The following is a 12,246-nucleotide window of genomic DNA, read 5'->3' as shown; positions in this document are numbered from 1 at the left end:
TTCTTTATCTTCACAAACAATGCATACACACATATTGTATACTGCAATATTTACTCTTGTTATACAACATTTGATCTTTAATATTGCTTTTTGCTTAGCTTTCTTTATCTTAACTTATTACTTGTTTAATTTTCTTTACAAATGTTTCATGTTAAGTAAATGACATAAGAAGTGTTTTGTAATTTTATTCTTTGTTGTTAATTGTTTTGAGCTTTTCCTTTGTTCAGCTCATTCCTAGCTATTATACTATTTAATTTATTTAATTCCCATTCAATGGTTCCTCCTTTCTCAGTGTTAGAAGCTTCTGTGATACTATATCAATGTTCTAACATAACTCCTTATATAGTTTTTGACCCTTTAATAAAATTGGTTGGTCTTTACCAACCATGAGATCATATCTGCTTATATTCAGCTATTGGTTTCCAAAGATGTCTCTCATTATAACCTTGATTGTTCATGTTCCTCATTTAACATTAGATACTATATGTAAAAAAAATGAAAAATGAAAAAATGGTAGTTACGTCCAGACGAAGAGATTTCAGTTTGGCTAGTGAGTAGGTCCTGTAGATAAGCTGCTTCTACTACTGTTAGATCCAGTTCTAAAGGTCTCAAATAGTATAAGTAAAGTTAAAATTTAACCAAGTTTGACATGTCACATTGACTGTCTATAGGCTTTTTCTACTCTTTGCTTTTGAACTTTTTGTATTCTACACTCCTATGTATCTGAAAGACTTTATCATCAACTTTGACTGTCCTGAACAGAGCAGCTCTGTTTTCTATCAGTGTTGCATCCCTAAATACAGATTCTATCAAGTGTTCTAGAACGTTATTTTGAAGAGTGTTACTTTTGCTGGTGTTCTGAAATATCTGTTTAGTGATGTAAAGATGTGTTTGATTAAATAAAATTCCCCAGCGGTCAGGAGCTTGAGTCAGAAACTAGCTGAGGAAGTGGTAGGGAGGAGCCAGGTTCAGAAGGGTTTTGAAGGACTGGCAAGGCGAGGCATGAGGATTTCTGGAAAGATGATAGAAGGAAAAGAAGTGAGCTACTTGCTATCTCAAGAGCAGAATTTCACCTCAGCCTCTGAATCTTGAGTTCCATAGAGGGAAAGAGATTTAGATAAGTTCCATTTGTAGCTTTGAAAGAGTGGGCGTGCAAGCTTGATAAACCTCTGGGTCAAAATTGTTTGAACTTTTTGTCATCAATTCGCCACTCCTTCCAACCCAGGCAAATCCCCATTCCTGCAGATTATCAGATATGAAATCTGTCTCACTGCCACTGTCCTTGTCTAGATGGATGGATGCTGCCTCCCTAAGTTAGTGGTCCAGAATGCCTGAATGGATCTTAGTTTTTTGTAGTTCCATTAGTCTTCAGAAGCAGGCAGAGTTTAGTTTTCTTGTCTTTATTTGATCACAAGTGATACACGTTTCATATCCAAGTGCTTTTGATCGGCCTGAGCTCTCTGTTCTTCCTACTTGCTGGTTTTAAGTCACCAAGGAAAGGACTCTGAGAATGAAGGGATGCCCAAATACTGCACTTCTTCCTGTCTAAGCTCCAAGATATCAGACATTATATTTTAACTAATGTAGGCATTCATAAACTTGGAAATAATATAGATTTGTCATTTCTATGTTGCCTACACTCCCACCTACAGCTCATTATGATCCCCCTTTATTTTTTTAATTTATTTATTTATTATGTATACAATAAATATAGGCCAGAAGAGGGCGCCAGACCCCTTTACAGATGGTTGTGAGCCACCATGTGGTTGCCGGGAATTGAACTCAGGACCTTTGGAAGAGCAGGCAATACTCTTAATCTCTGAGCCATCTCTCCAGCCCCTCCCCCTTTCCTTATATCCTCCGCAGCATTTTTGTGTTTTGTTTTATTAATCCAAGCCATTCTAGCTGAATGGAGACTAACTTAGAAGTTAAATTGAATTTCCCTTTTGACTGAGGAAGATAAAGGCACTTAAAAATATTTCTCATTCTTATGGGTATCTTGTTAATTTCAGTTCTGTAGTCTCCTTCTTAATCAAGTTGTTGTCTCTTTTCTAGTTTTGTTGTCTATTTGTAAATTCTCGACACTAATCCTCTGTCAGATATATAGCTGACAAAGACTATTTTTCAAATCTTTAAGTGTCTTCTTTTTTTCATTAATAGCTTCATTTTTTGAGACCAAGAAAGCAGTCACCTGTTAGTTATTGGTCCTGTTTCCTGGGCAATGAGGGTTCAATTCAGAAAATTCCCAATTGAGAATATATTTTGAATAATTATCAGATTTCAATGACATATTTAAGTATAACATAAAAAAATAAAACTGCCTTGATAAATGATCCCAAGTAATTAATAATAAAGGTGGTAGAAAATAGTGAGTTTATCTTCATGGAGTAAACTCTGAATGTACATAATGACAAAGTCAATTTCAATAACTAACAAGTATTTATTTCCAATTTTGTTAAACATATATTACTATCAGATAACGTAAGTGACAGAGTCACATAATAAGAGGTCATATCAGATAAAACATAAGTCATTGTTTATCAAAAATTTTATAAAGATATGAGAAAGCCAAGCCTGGTGGTGGTGGCACATAACTTTAATCTCAGCACTTGGGATGCAGAGGCAGGCAGATCTCCATGAGTTTGAGGCCAGCCTGGTCTACAAGAGCTAGCTCCAGGATAGGCTCTAGAGCTACACAGTGAAACCATCTCTCAAAAAAAAAATAGATATGAGAAAATCATGTAAATGGAATAAATCATTATTCACAATTCCAATTCCTTGAGTAGATTTGTGGGAAAGATGAAAATAAGAATATTCCTAACACAGTATTTACTATAATGCATGTTTCACATTTGATAAACACTTTAATATTCCCAATGATCATAACAATTTTATGTTAGAGCATTTTAAATTTTAGTCTCTGTAGGGCATTATTATTGTATTAACAATACAATAATATTAACAAACATTATTCTAAATTACATGAATAAATTTTTTCAGAATCAAAATTATTATAATCTCCAGAGTCCAAGAAATTGAAACCCATGAGATAATGCAATTATTTGTTAATAACATGATTGCATAATCAAGAAAAGTAGACTGAATAATTCAAATTACACAAAAATTAATAATTAGAAGTATAGTTACACAATTTTCATTTAAATAGCACATTGCTTTTTCCTGAGTATATGAAAGAAATACGTTTTCCAAATGTGTTTCTGGCCTATTTCTCTGTTGCTATCACATAGATCACTTTTTCTACTTTTTCTAATGAAATAACCTTGAAGTACAAATATTTTACTGTACTGTGACATGATTTTTTGTTACTGAAATAATAAAACACTAGTTATATTTTGTGCTTATATATGTGGGTGTGTCTGTCTTTGTGTGTGTACATCAACCTCTATAGAGTAGATAATTTATGTTTCAAAGTATAAAGTTCTGTGTTCTTGCTTGTTTTTTATAGATTCTATTATTTTTTATATTTTATCATTTCCCACTTTCCTTTCCTCCTTCCAAACACTCCTAATCCCTCTTGTTCCCTTTCACATTGAAGAACTCTTTTTTTAATAATTGCTGTTACAATCAAATATGTATGCATACAAAGTTATAGAGTCCTAAACACAATATTACTAATTACATTTCTGATAAATCTGTGTAATGTTACCGTGTGTACGTTTCCAGGGTTGACAGTTTGATACCAGAGGGAAGATGTCTTTCCTTTGTCTCAGTAATAGGAAGGCAATGTCAGATCGATCTCTGAGTTCAGCACCAGCCTGATTACAAAGTATAATCCAGGACAGCAAGGGCAACACAGAGAAACCCTTTCTCAGAAAACAAAACAAACAAAAAGATCTATTAGTTTCTATAATTCTGTGGAGAGTTTTCTGTTTATGTTAGTACCCCTTTTTAATTGGATTATTTGGTTTGTTGATGTCTAGTTTCTTTTTTATATACATTATGGAGACCAGCTCACTGTCAGATATGGGATTGGTAAAGATTTTTTTTCCCTTTCTGTAGGATGCAATTTTAATCAGGGATAAAAGTAACACTCCCATTTAATAAAAATGTTATACAACGAGCTGACAGCCAATATCAAATAAAATGGAGAGAAAATCAAATCAATACCACTAAAATCAGGAACAAACAAGGCTATCCACTCTCTCCATATGTATTCAACATTGTACTTGATGTTCTCACTAGAACAATAAAACAACAAAAGATCAAGGGGATAATCTTGGAAAAGAAGTTAAAATATTACTCTTTACAGATATCATAATTGTATACAGAAGTAATCCCAAGAGTTGTGCCAGGAAACCCCTATAGCTGATAAACACCTTTACTCGGGTATCTGCATACAAGATTTATAGAAAAAAATCAGTAACACTCTTACATACAAATGATAAAATCGCTGAGAAAAAAGAATGGGGAAACAACACTCTCCACAAAAGCCACAGATAAAGTAAGATACCTTATGGTAGCTCTAAGTAGGTGAGTAAAAGACCTGTATGACATGCACTTCAATTCTTTGAAGAAAAAACTTGGAGAAGATATCAAAAAATGGACAAATCTCCCATGCTTATGGGTCAGTAGGATATTAAAAATGGTCATCTTACTAAAAGGAATGTATAGATTCAATGCAATCACCGTAAAAACTTCTGCAGCATGAATATTAAAAATCCAGAGACAGATATTGGGGGTCAACCTGAAAACAGAAAAGCAAAACAGCCAAGCCACTAGGGAAGTCTTGCCGCTACCAAGGCTGGGCAACTACAAAGTAAGCAGACTAGGCAGACTAGGCAGACTAAACAGATTAGGAAAACTAAACACAGTAAGCCTCTCTCTCCTTAGATTTTATATTTCCTCTAATGCTGGCATTAAATGTGTATGACTACGTAGTACTAGGATTAAATATGTAGGGCACCACCACCTGTATTTGTTTCTACATTGATCTTGTGTAGCCCAGGGTGGCATTGAACTCACAGAGATTCATCTTCCTCTGTCTCCCAAATCCTGAAATTAAAGGTGTGTGCCATTACTGCCTGCTCTTTAGTGGCTTAGCTTTGTCCTTCTGAAATTCAGGAAAGTTTTCTTTATTAAAACATAAAATATTATTATAAAATCCCAATACAATTCTTTACACACCTTGATAGGACAATACTCAACTTCATATGAAAAAAAAAAAAAACAAACAAAATCCCAGGACACGTAAAACTATTCTGTACAAAAAAAAAAAAATGATAAAGGTATAAGCCTCCCTGATCTTGAGCTCTACTACACAGCTATAGTAATAAAAACAGCATGGTATGGGCATAAAAAAAGACAAGTGGATAAATGAAATAGAATAAAAGTACCCAGCAATAAATCCACACATCTACAGACACTTGATTTTCAACAAAGAAGCCAAATCTATACAATGGAAAAAGGAAGCAAATACATCAAATGGTGCTGGCATAACTTTGATGTCTGCATGTAGAAGAATGCAAATAGATCCATAGTTTTGCTACACAAAACTCAACTACAAATGCATCAAAGACCTCAGCATAAATCCAGTTACACTGAATCTGATAGCAGAGTAGGTGGGGAACATCCTTGAAAATCGGCACAGGAGATAACTCCCTCAATAGAACACCAGTAGCACAGACTCGATGATCAACAATTGATAAATGGAACTGCATGAAATTGAAAACCTTCTGTAAGGCAAAGGACGTTCTCAGGATCATTTTATTTCTCTTGGATTTTTATTTTTGACCTATTCATTATTCTACAGTGGGTTATTTAATCTGTACGATCTTGTATATCTAGTAGAATTTTTTGACTGTCCCACTTTAGATTTTATTGTATTATGATCATGTAGGATGTGTTGAAATTTATAAATATTTTTGAAATTGTAAATATTTCTTTTACATCTGAGGATGTGATCTCTTTATAGAATTGTCTATATGATGCTCAGTAGAACATGTGTTCTTTGATGTTGGGTAAAATTTTCTGTAGCTATCTATTAAGTCCATTGGATGCATGATGTCAATTAATTTTAATTTAACTATGCAAGAAGGGCATAATTTCTTCAGGGAAAAAGTTATCAAAGAATCTCCATACTAGAGTCTTCAGTTTTCCCTAAAGTAAATCACTGTTCTTACTGTAATAATGGTTTATATTTTACCTAAACCACAGTTATGCAGGTCCATTTTCTCCTTTAGTTTTCCGCTTATGAAAAAAAATCATCTCTCTATCGCTTGTCTTTTATTTATTTTTTCAATAAAATTTCTTCTAATTCTGGACTAAATTTCCTGAGAATAATATTTACATTATTATATTTTTTGTGCCTTGCCTATTTTTAAAGTCACTGTATAATTAAGATACTACATTACAGCTTTTTACTAGTAAGTGGTATAAGCCAACAAAATTATCTTCTTAGGAAACCTGCAATTTAATTTCCAAACAAATATGACTTTAGGTGATTTGAATATAAATGAAAGAAAATAAAACATGAAAAGCTAATAAACATGTATATATGGTACACAGAAAATTAATCAAATAAAACTAGCAATAACATGTTTCTCAAGAGCATTTTGTTTTACATAGTACTAATCTGTAAGCTCCTGATGCATCATATTTTTTACTTTTATAATAAAAGACATTTAAAAAAGACATTTAGTTCTTAACACAAAAAATGTAGCATATGGATTTTTGCTTTTAATTGTCATATATCTAAGTAAGGACAACATTCACTGTTTATTTTATAAATCGAAAAGAAGACAAGGGTTCATTCTCAGTACCTGAGTAGACACCTTGTGCTTGAGAAGGTGGCCTTAGACTATACCTGGCCCGTACTTGCTATCAAACAATTCATATCATGCATATGAGTTCTGGGTTTTATTGAAAGACACTAACTTAGTGAATAGGGGAGAAAGGTCATGAGGAAACAATTCTCACATCACTCTTGGGTCTTCTATGCAAATGCATAAATAGACATATGCAAAAAAGGGAAAACGATTTTACTAAATGTTTAAAATAAGGCAAAGGTTGTTATAATTGAGAATATTTGTGTTTGACCCCTAGTTACACTAAAGAATGTTTGAAATTCTATGGGTTAATTAATGGAGAGAAATTAGCTGTCATAAGAATGTATCTCTTTTATTTATTAGCTGATGTTTCTTTTTTATTATTTATCTTCTGATAGGTTTTGTTGATTTTTAACTCCAACACTGTCAGCATGCAATTTCCAGCATCTATTTCCATTTTTTTTATTCATAAGAATGAACAAAATACAAGTGATGTTGCAGTGTAAATTTCTTAAGAAAGTTATGGTTTCTTGTCGACTTTCAAGTCAATATAAATTACCAACGCAGCTATCTACTTTTTTTTTTTTATTTCGGTGCTCCCAGAAATAAAGATTCAAGCCTATATGCCCCTAAAGAATTTCTGTAACTTCTGTTACCACTTTCACATAAACTCTCAAGGTTGTCAAACTTTAAAACTCAAACTTAAATAACAGTTCCTCATTTTCTTTGGAATCCAAATCAATGAAAATGTGGCCTGCCCACGCTCCATGAACATAGCTGGCACAAAGGTCAACAGCGATCTCCAGTTCAAAAAAATCAATGTGTAATTCCCATCATACATCCAAACTTGTTGACAATGGCAAGAAGCTTCTGCCTGAACCCTCTTCAGTTGGCTTATTTTCCTCTCTGTGTGACTGATGGGGTTCATCTGATCTTTAAATTTTAAATGTCAGACTATTCCACTGATCAATACTTCTGTCAATTTTGTACACAATTATATTCATTCAGTTAGTGTTTTACTTCACTGGCAACTTGCAAAAACAATTATTCACTAGTGATTGACAAATAATTAAATTTAACTTATGTTTACTTTGAACCATAGAACTCCATCTCCAATTGCTATTAGTTTGACATAAAACATGCAATTCAGGCCGGGCGGTGGTGGCGCATGCCTGTAATCCCAGCACTTGGGAGGCAGAGGCAGGTGGATCTCTGTGAGTTCGAGGCCAGCCTGGTCTACAAAGGGAGTTCCAGGACAGGCTCCAAAGCTACAGAGAAACCCTGTCTCGAAAAAACAAACAAACAAACAAACAAACAAAAAACAAAAAAACAAGACATGCAATTCATTTCAAAATTTTAGTAATTGAGTTTGGATAAGCTCCTATTTTCTTTTCTTCATCTGCATCTATTCTTTTTTTAGGATCACCTCATTAAAATTCAAGAAAGTCAGGGATTCAAAGAACATCTTTTTCTATCTCAGCATCCACATGAACTATGCCTTTATTGCCTTTCGGGTATCTTTTGTTAATAACTTGTTATCTTCCCCACATTCCAACCCCAGAGCTGAAGTGAAACCCGAGCTTTACATGTGATAGGCATGCACAATGTTTCTTGTCTCCTGGCTTTCTTAACCTCTTTCTTTACACTACCTGCTCTTCTAAGTATCTTTATCCTATACTGCCTCTTTTAATTCCCCTATCATTAGACTTATTACCCTTCTTAATTTAATAACATCTCTTATCCATCATTTTCTGAAGTCTCTGTAAGGTACCCTTCTGGTCTTTTGTTTGCTTTGTTTTGTTTTCTTATTGTGATTCAAAACTAACTACCACACTTTTGGGGAAGAAAGGGTTTATCTTGTGCTTTACAGGTCACTAGGGGGAGCTAACGTAAGAACTCAGTCATGGTAAGAACCTGGATGCAGGAATTGATGGCACATTCATGGATGGATGTGCCTTACTGGCTAGCTCTATGGTTGTTCAAGTTGTTCTTATACCACCCAGGGATAACCTGCTCAGGGGTAGCATTGCCCACAGTGGACTGGATCATTTCATGTCAATCATTAACGAAGAATATATACTCCACCAACTTGGGCACTGGATAATCTGATGATGCAAATTTTTATATAGAAATTTCTTCTTCAGAAATATGCTTATATTTGTTTCAAATTGGCAAAAACTAATACGGGGTATTTCTTTCCAAACATTTCTATATTCTGAAGTTGGTTGTAGACATGAATTTAAGGAAAAACACTAGTCAATCAAATGTATTCTGGTTCATTTTTTTATTTTAATTTCAATCTTTTAGTTGTACAAAAAATTAATAGATGATCTTTTTATTGGTTCACAAGAACTTCTTTTCTTTTCCCCTCTGTGGCTTTACTAAATTTATTTCTTGTTTTTTTATTGAGAAAAGGAGAAAAAAAAACAAGTTTCCACCTCCTCCCAGCCTCCCATTTTCCTCCCCCTCCTCCCACCCTTCTCCCCCTCCCCCCACTCCTTTCCCCCTCCCTCTCCAGTCCAAAGAGCAGTCAGGGTTTTCTGCCCTGTGGTAAGACCTAGGACCTCCCACCTCCGTCCATAACTAGGAAGGTGAACATCCAAACTGGCTGGGCTCCCACAAAGCCATCACATTACGTAGGATCAAACCCCCATGCCATTGTCCTTTGCGTCTCATCAGCCCTCATTGTTCGCCATGTTCAGAGAGTCCAGTTTTATCCCATGCTTTTTCAGTCACAGTCCAGCTGGTCTTGGTGAGCTCTCAATAGATCAGCTCCACTGTCTCAGTGGGTGGGTGCATCCCTCGTGGTCCCGACTTCTTTGCTCATGTTCTCCCTCCTTCTGCTCCTCATTGGGACTTTGGGAGCTCCGTCCAGTGCTCCAGTGTGGGTCTCTGTCTCTATCTCTATCCATCACCAGATGAAGGTTCTATGATGATATGCAAGATATTCGTCAGTATTGCTCAAGGATAGGGTCATTTCAGGTTCCCTATTCTCAACTGCCCAAGGAACTAACTGGGGACCTCAGCTTGGGCACCTGGGAGCCCCTCTAGGGTCAGGTCTCTTGCCAACCCTAAAGTGGTTCCCTTAACTAAGAATTGTGGTTCCGTGCTCCCCTGTCCAACCTTCCTTTATCCCAATCCTCCTGCTTTCCCAAGGCCCGAGCTCCTTCCCTTCTAACTTTTCTCTCCCCATCTCCCCTTACCCCCAACCCACCCCACCCCAAGATCCCAATTTTCTCCCCGGCAATTTTGTCTACTTCCCTTAGCCAAGAGGATAACTACATGTTTTTCCTTGGGTTCCCCTTCTTACTTAGCTTCTTTAGATTCACCTATTGTAGACTCCGTGACCCTTATTTATGGCTAGAAACCAATTATGAGTGAGTATATCCCATGTTCATCTTTTTGGGTCTGGGATACCTCACTCAGGATAGTGTTTTCTATTTCCATCCATTTGCATGCAAAATTCGAGAAGTCATTGTTTTTTACCGCTGAGTAGTACTCTAATGTGTAGATATTCCATACTTTCTTCATCCATTCTTCCATTGAAGGGCATCTAGGTTGTTTCCAGGTTCTGGCTATTACAAATAATACTGCTATGAACATAGTTGAACAAATGCTTTTGTCATATGATAGGGCATCTCTTGGGTATATTCCCAAGAGTGGTATTGCTGGGTCCAGGGGTAGGTTGATCCCGAATTTCCTAAGAAACCGAAACACTGACTTCCATAGTGGTTGCACAAGATTGCATTCCCACCAGCAATGGATGAGGGTACCCCTTCCTCCACAACCTCTCCAGCAAAGGTTATCGTTGGTGTTTTTGACTTTAGCCATTCTCACAGGTGTAAGATGATATCTCAAAGTTGTTTTGATTTACATTTCCCTGATTGCTAAGCAAGTTGAGCATTACCTTAAGTGTCTTTTGGCCATTTGAACTTCTTCTGTTGAGAATTCTCTGTTCAGATCAGTGCCCCATTTTTTAATTGGGTTAATTAGCATTTTAAAGTCTAGTTTCTTGAGTTCTCTATATATTTTGGAGATCAGACCTTTGTCTGTTGAGGGGTTGGTGAAGATCTTCTCCCAGTCAGTGGGTTGCCTTTGTGTCTTAGTGACAGTGTCCATTTTCAACTTTGAAATTATCTTCAAAATGCGTCTACTACATCCTTTTGTTTCATACTCACTTCTTAGCTGGCTTTATCATACCAATCGTGCCCAAATCATGACATGGAGACTTCTTATTAGTTATGACCACAGAACCTTAGTTTAGGCTTGTTTCTAGCTAGCATTTTTTTAAACTTAAATTCTCCTGTTTTTCTTCATCTATCTGTTGCCTCAGGGATTTTTACCTTTCTCTCATTCTGTATGTCCTGCTTTTCTGCTTCCTCTATGTCTGAATGGCAGGTCCCTGGCCTCCCTCATTCTCTCTTCAGCCTGTATGCCTCCTACTTCTTATTCTCTCTGCTTGCCAACGCCATATATCCCTGTGCTGCCTAGCTATTGGCTGCTCAGCCTTTTATTAGACCAATTAGGTGCCTTAGGCAGGCAAGGTAAAACAAATACAACACATCTTTACATAGTTCAAAATGCAGCGTGAACAAATGCAACACATCTTTACCTAGTTAAAGTCATATTCAACAACACCTTCTAAATACCATCATTGTAAACTTGTATTGTGTCACAGACTCCTAAGTGTTTAAAAATTTTTTTCTTTACTTTTGTGGTTAATATAACTCTGAGTAAACTCAGTCCTTCACATGATCCATATGACACTTTTTCCTGATTTGGGTATCAGCCAAGCTCACCTTTCTCATGCCTTCTTTAACCTCATGAGGGCCCGGTGCTCTCTTCAAAGCTGTACAGGTAGTCATCCATCAGCAAAGATCCTTTGCACTTGCAGTCTCATCACTTCAGAGGTAATTTCTCCATGAGCCACGGTTACTATTCTGCTTTTTACATATTTCTGTCTAGGCTGCATCTTTTCAAAGAAAATATCTCTGACCACATCGACCAAATGATATTCCTTCCTCAGTCATCTTTTTATTATATTGTTCTTATAATTACCTGAACTTATTTCTTCCCTGTTATTTCCTATCTTCCACACCCAAAGAATAAAAAAGTTTTTTGAAGCTTAAATGAATTAGTTCCCAAACCTATGTGAAACTTTTAGTATATATTTAAATAATGTTTATTGCATTAATGAACCAATCATCTTAAGTTCTTGTCTTTAAGGACATGATGGAATTTGTCTTGCAATAACTCACATATACAAAAAAGACAAGAAAACTTTGGCTCTCATCAGTCTCTATACCAAGGTTGTTACTTATCAGTGTTTAAATTCTTGTAATATTTTCCTCTAATTTCATATTTTCAAAATTTTATATGTATTATTATTATAGAGTATGTATGTTTCTATAGTACATGTGTGTATGTATACACAGGTCTTTGGAGTGAAACGTGCCTGCAT

This window comes from Microtus oregoni, unplaced genomic scaffold, assembly GCF_018167655.1.
Source record: "Microtus oregoni isolate MIOR12 unplaced genomic scaffold, Mior012 000087F_ref0000451, whole genome shotgun sequence".
In the NCBI taxonomy this organism is placed as follows: Eukaryota; Metazoa; Chordata; class Mammalia; order Rodentia; family Cricetidae; genus Microtus; species Microtus oregoni.
This window is presented reverse-complemented; position numbering follows the sequence as displayed.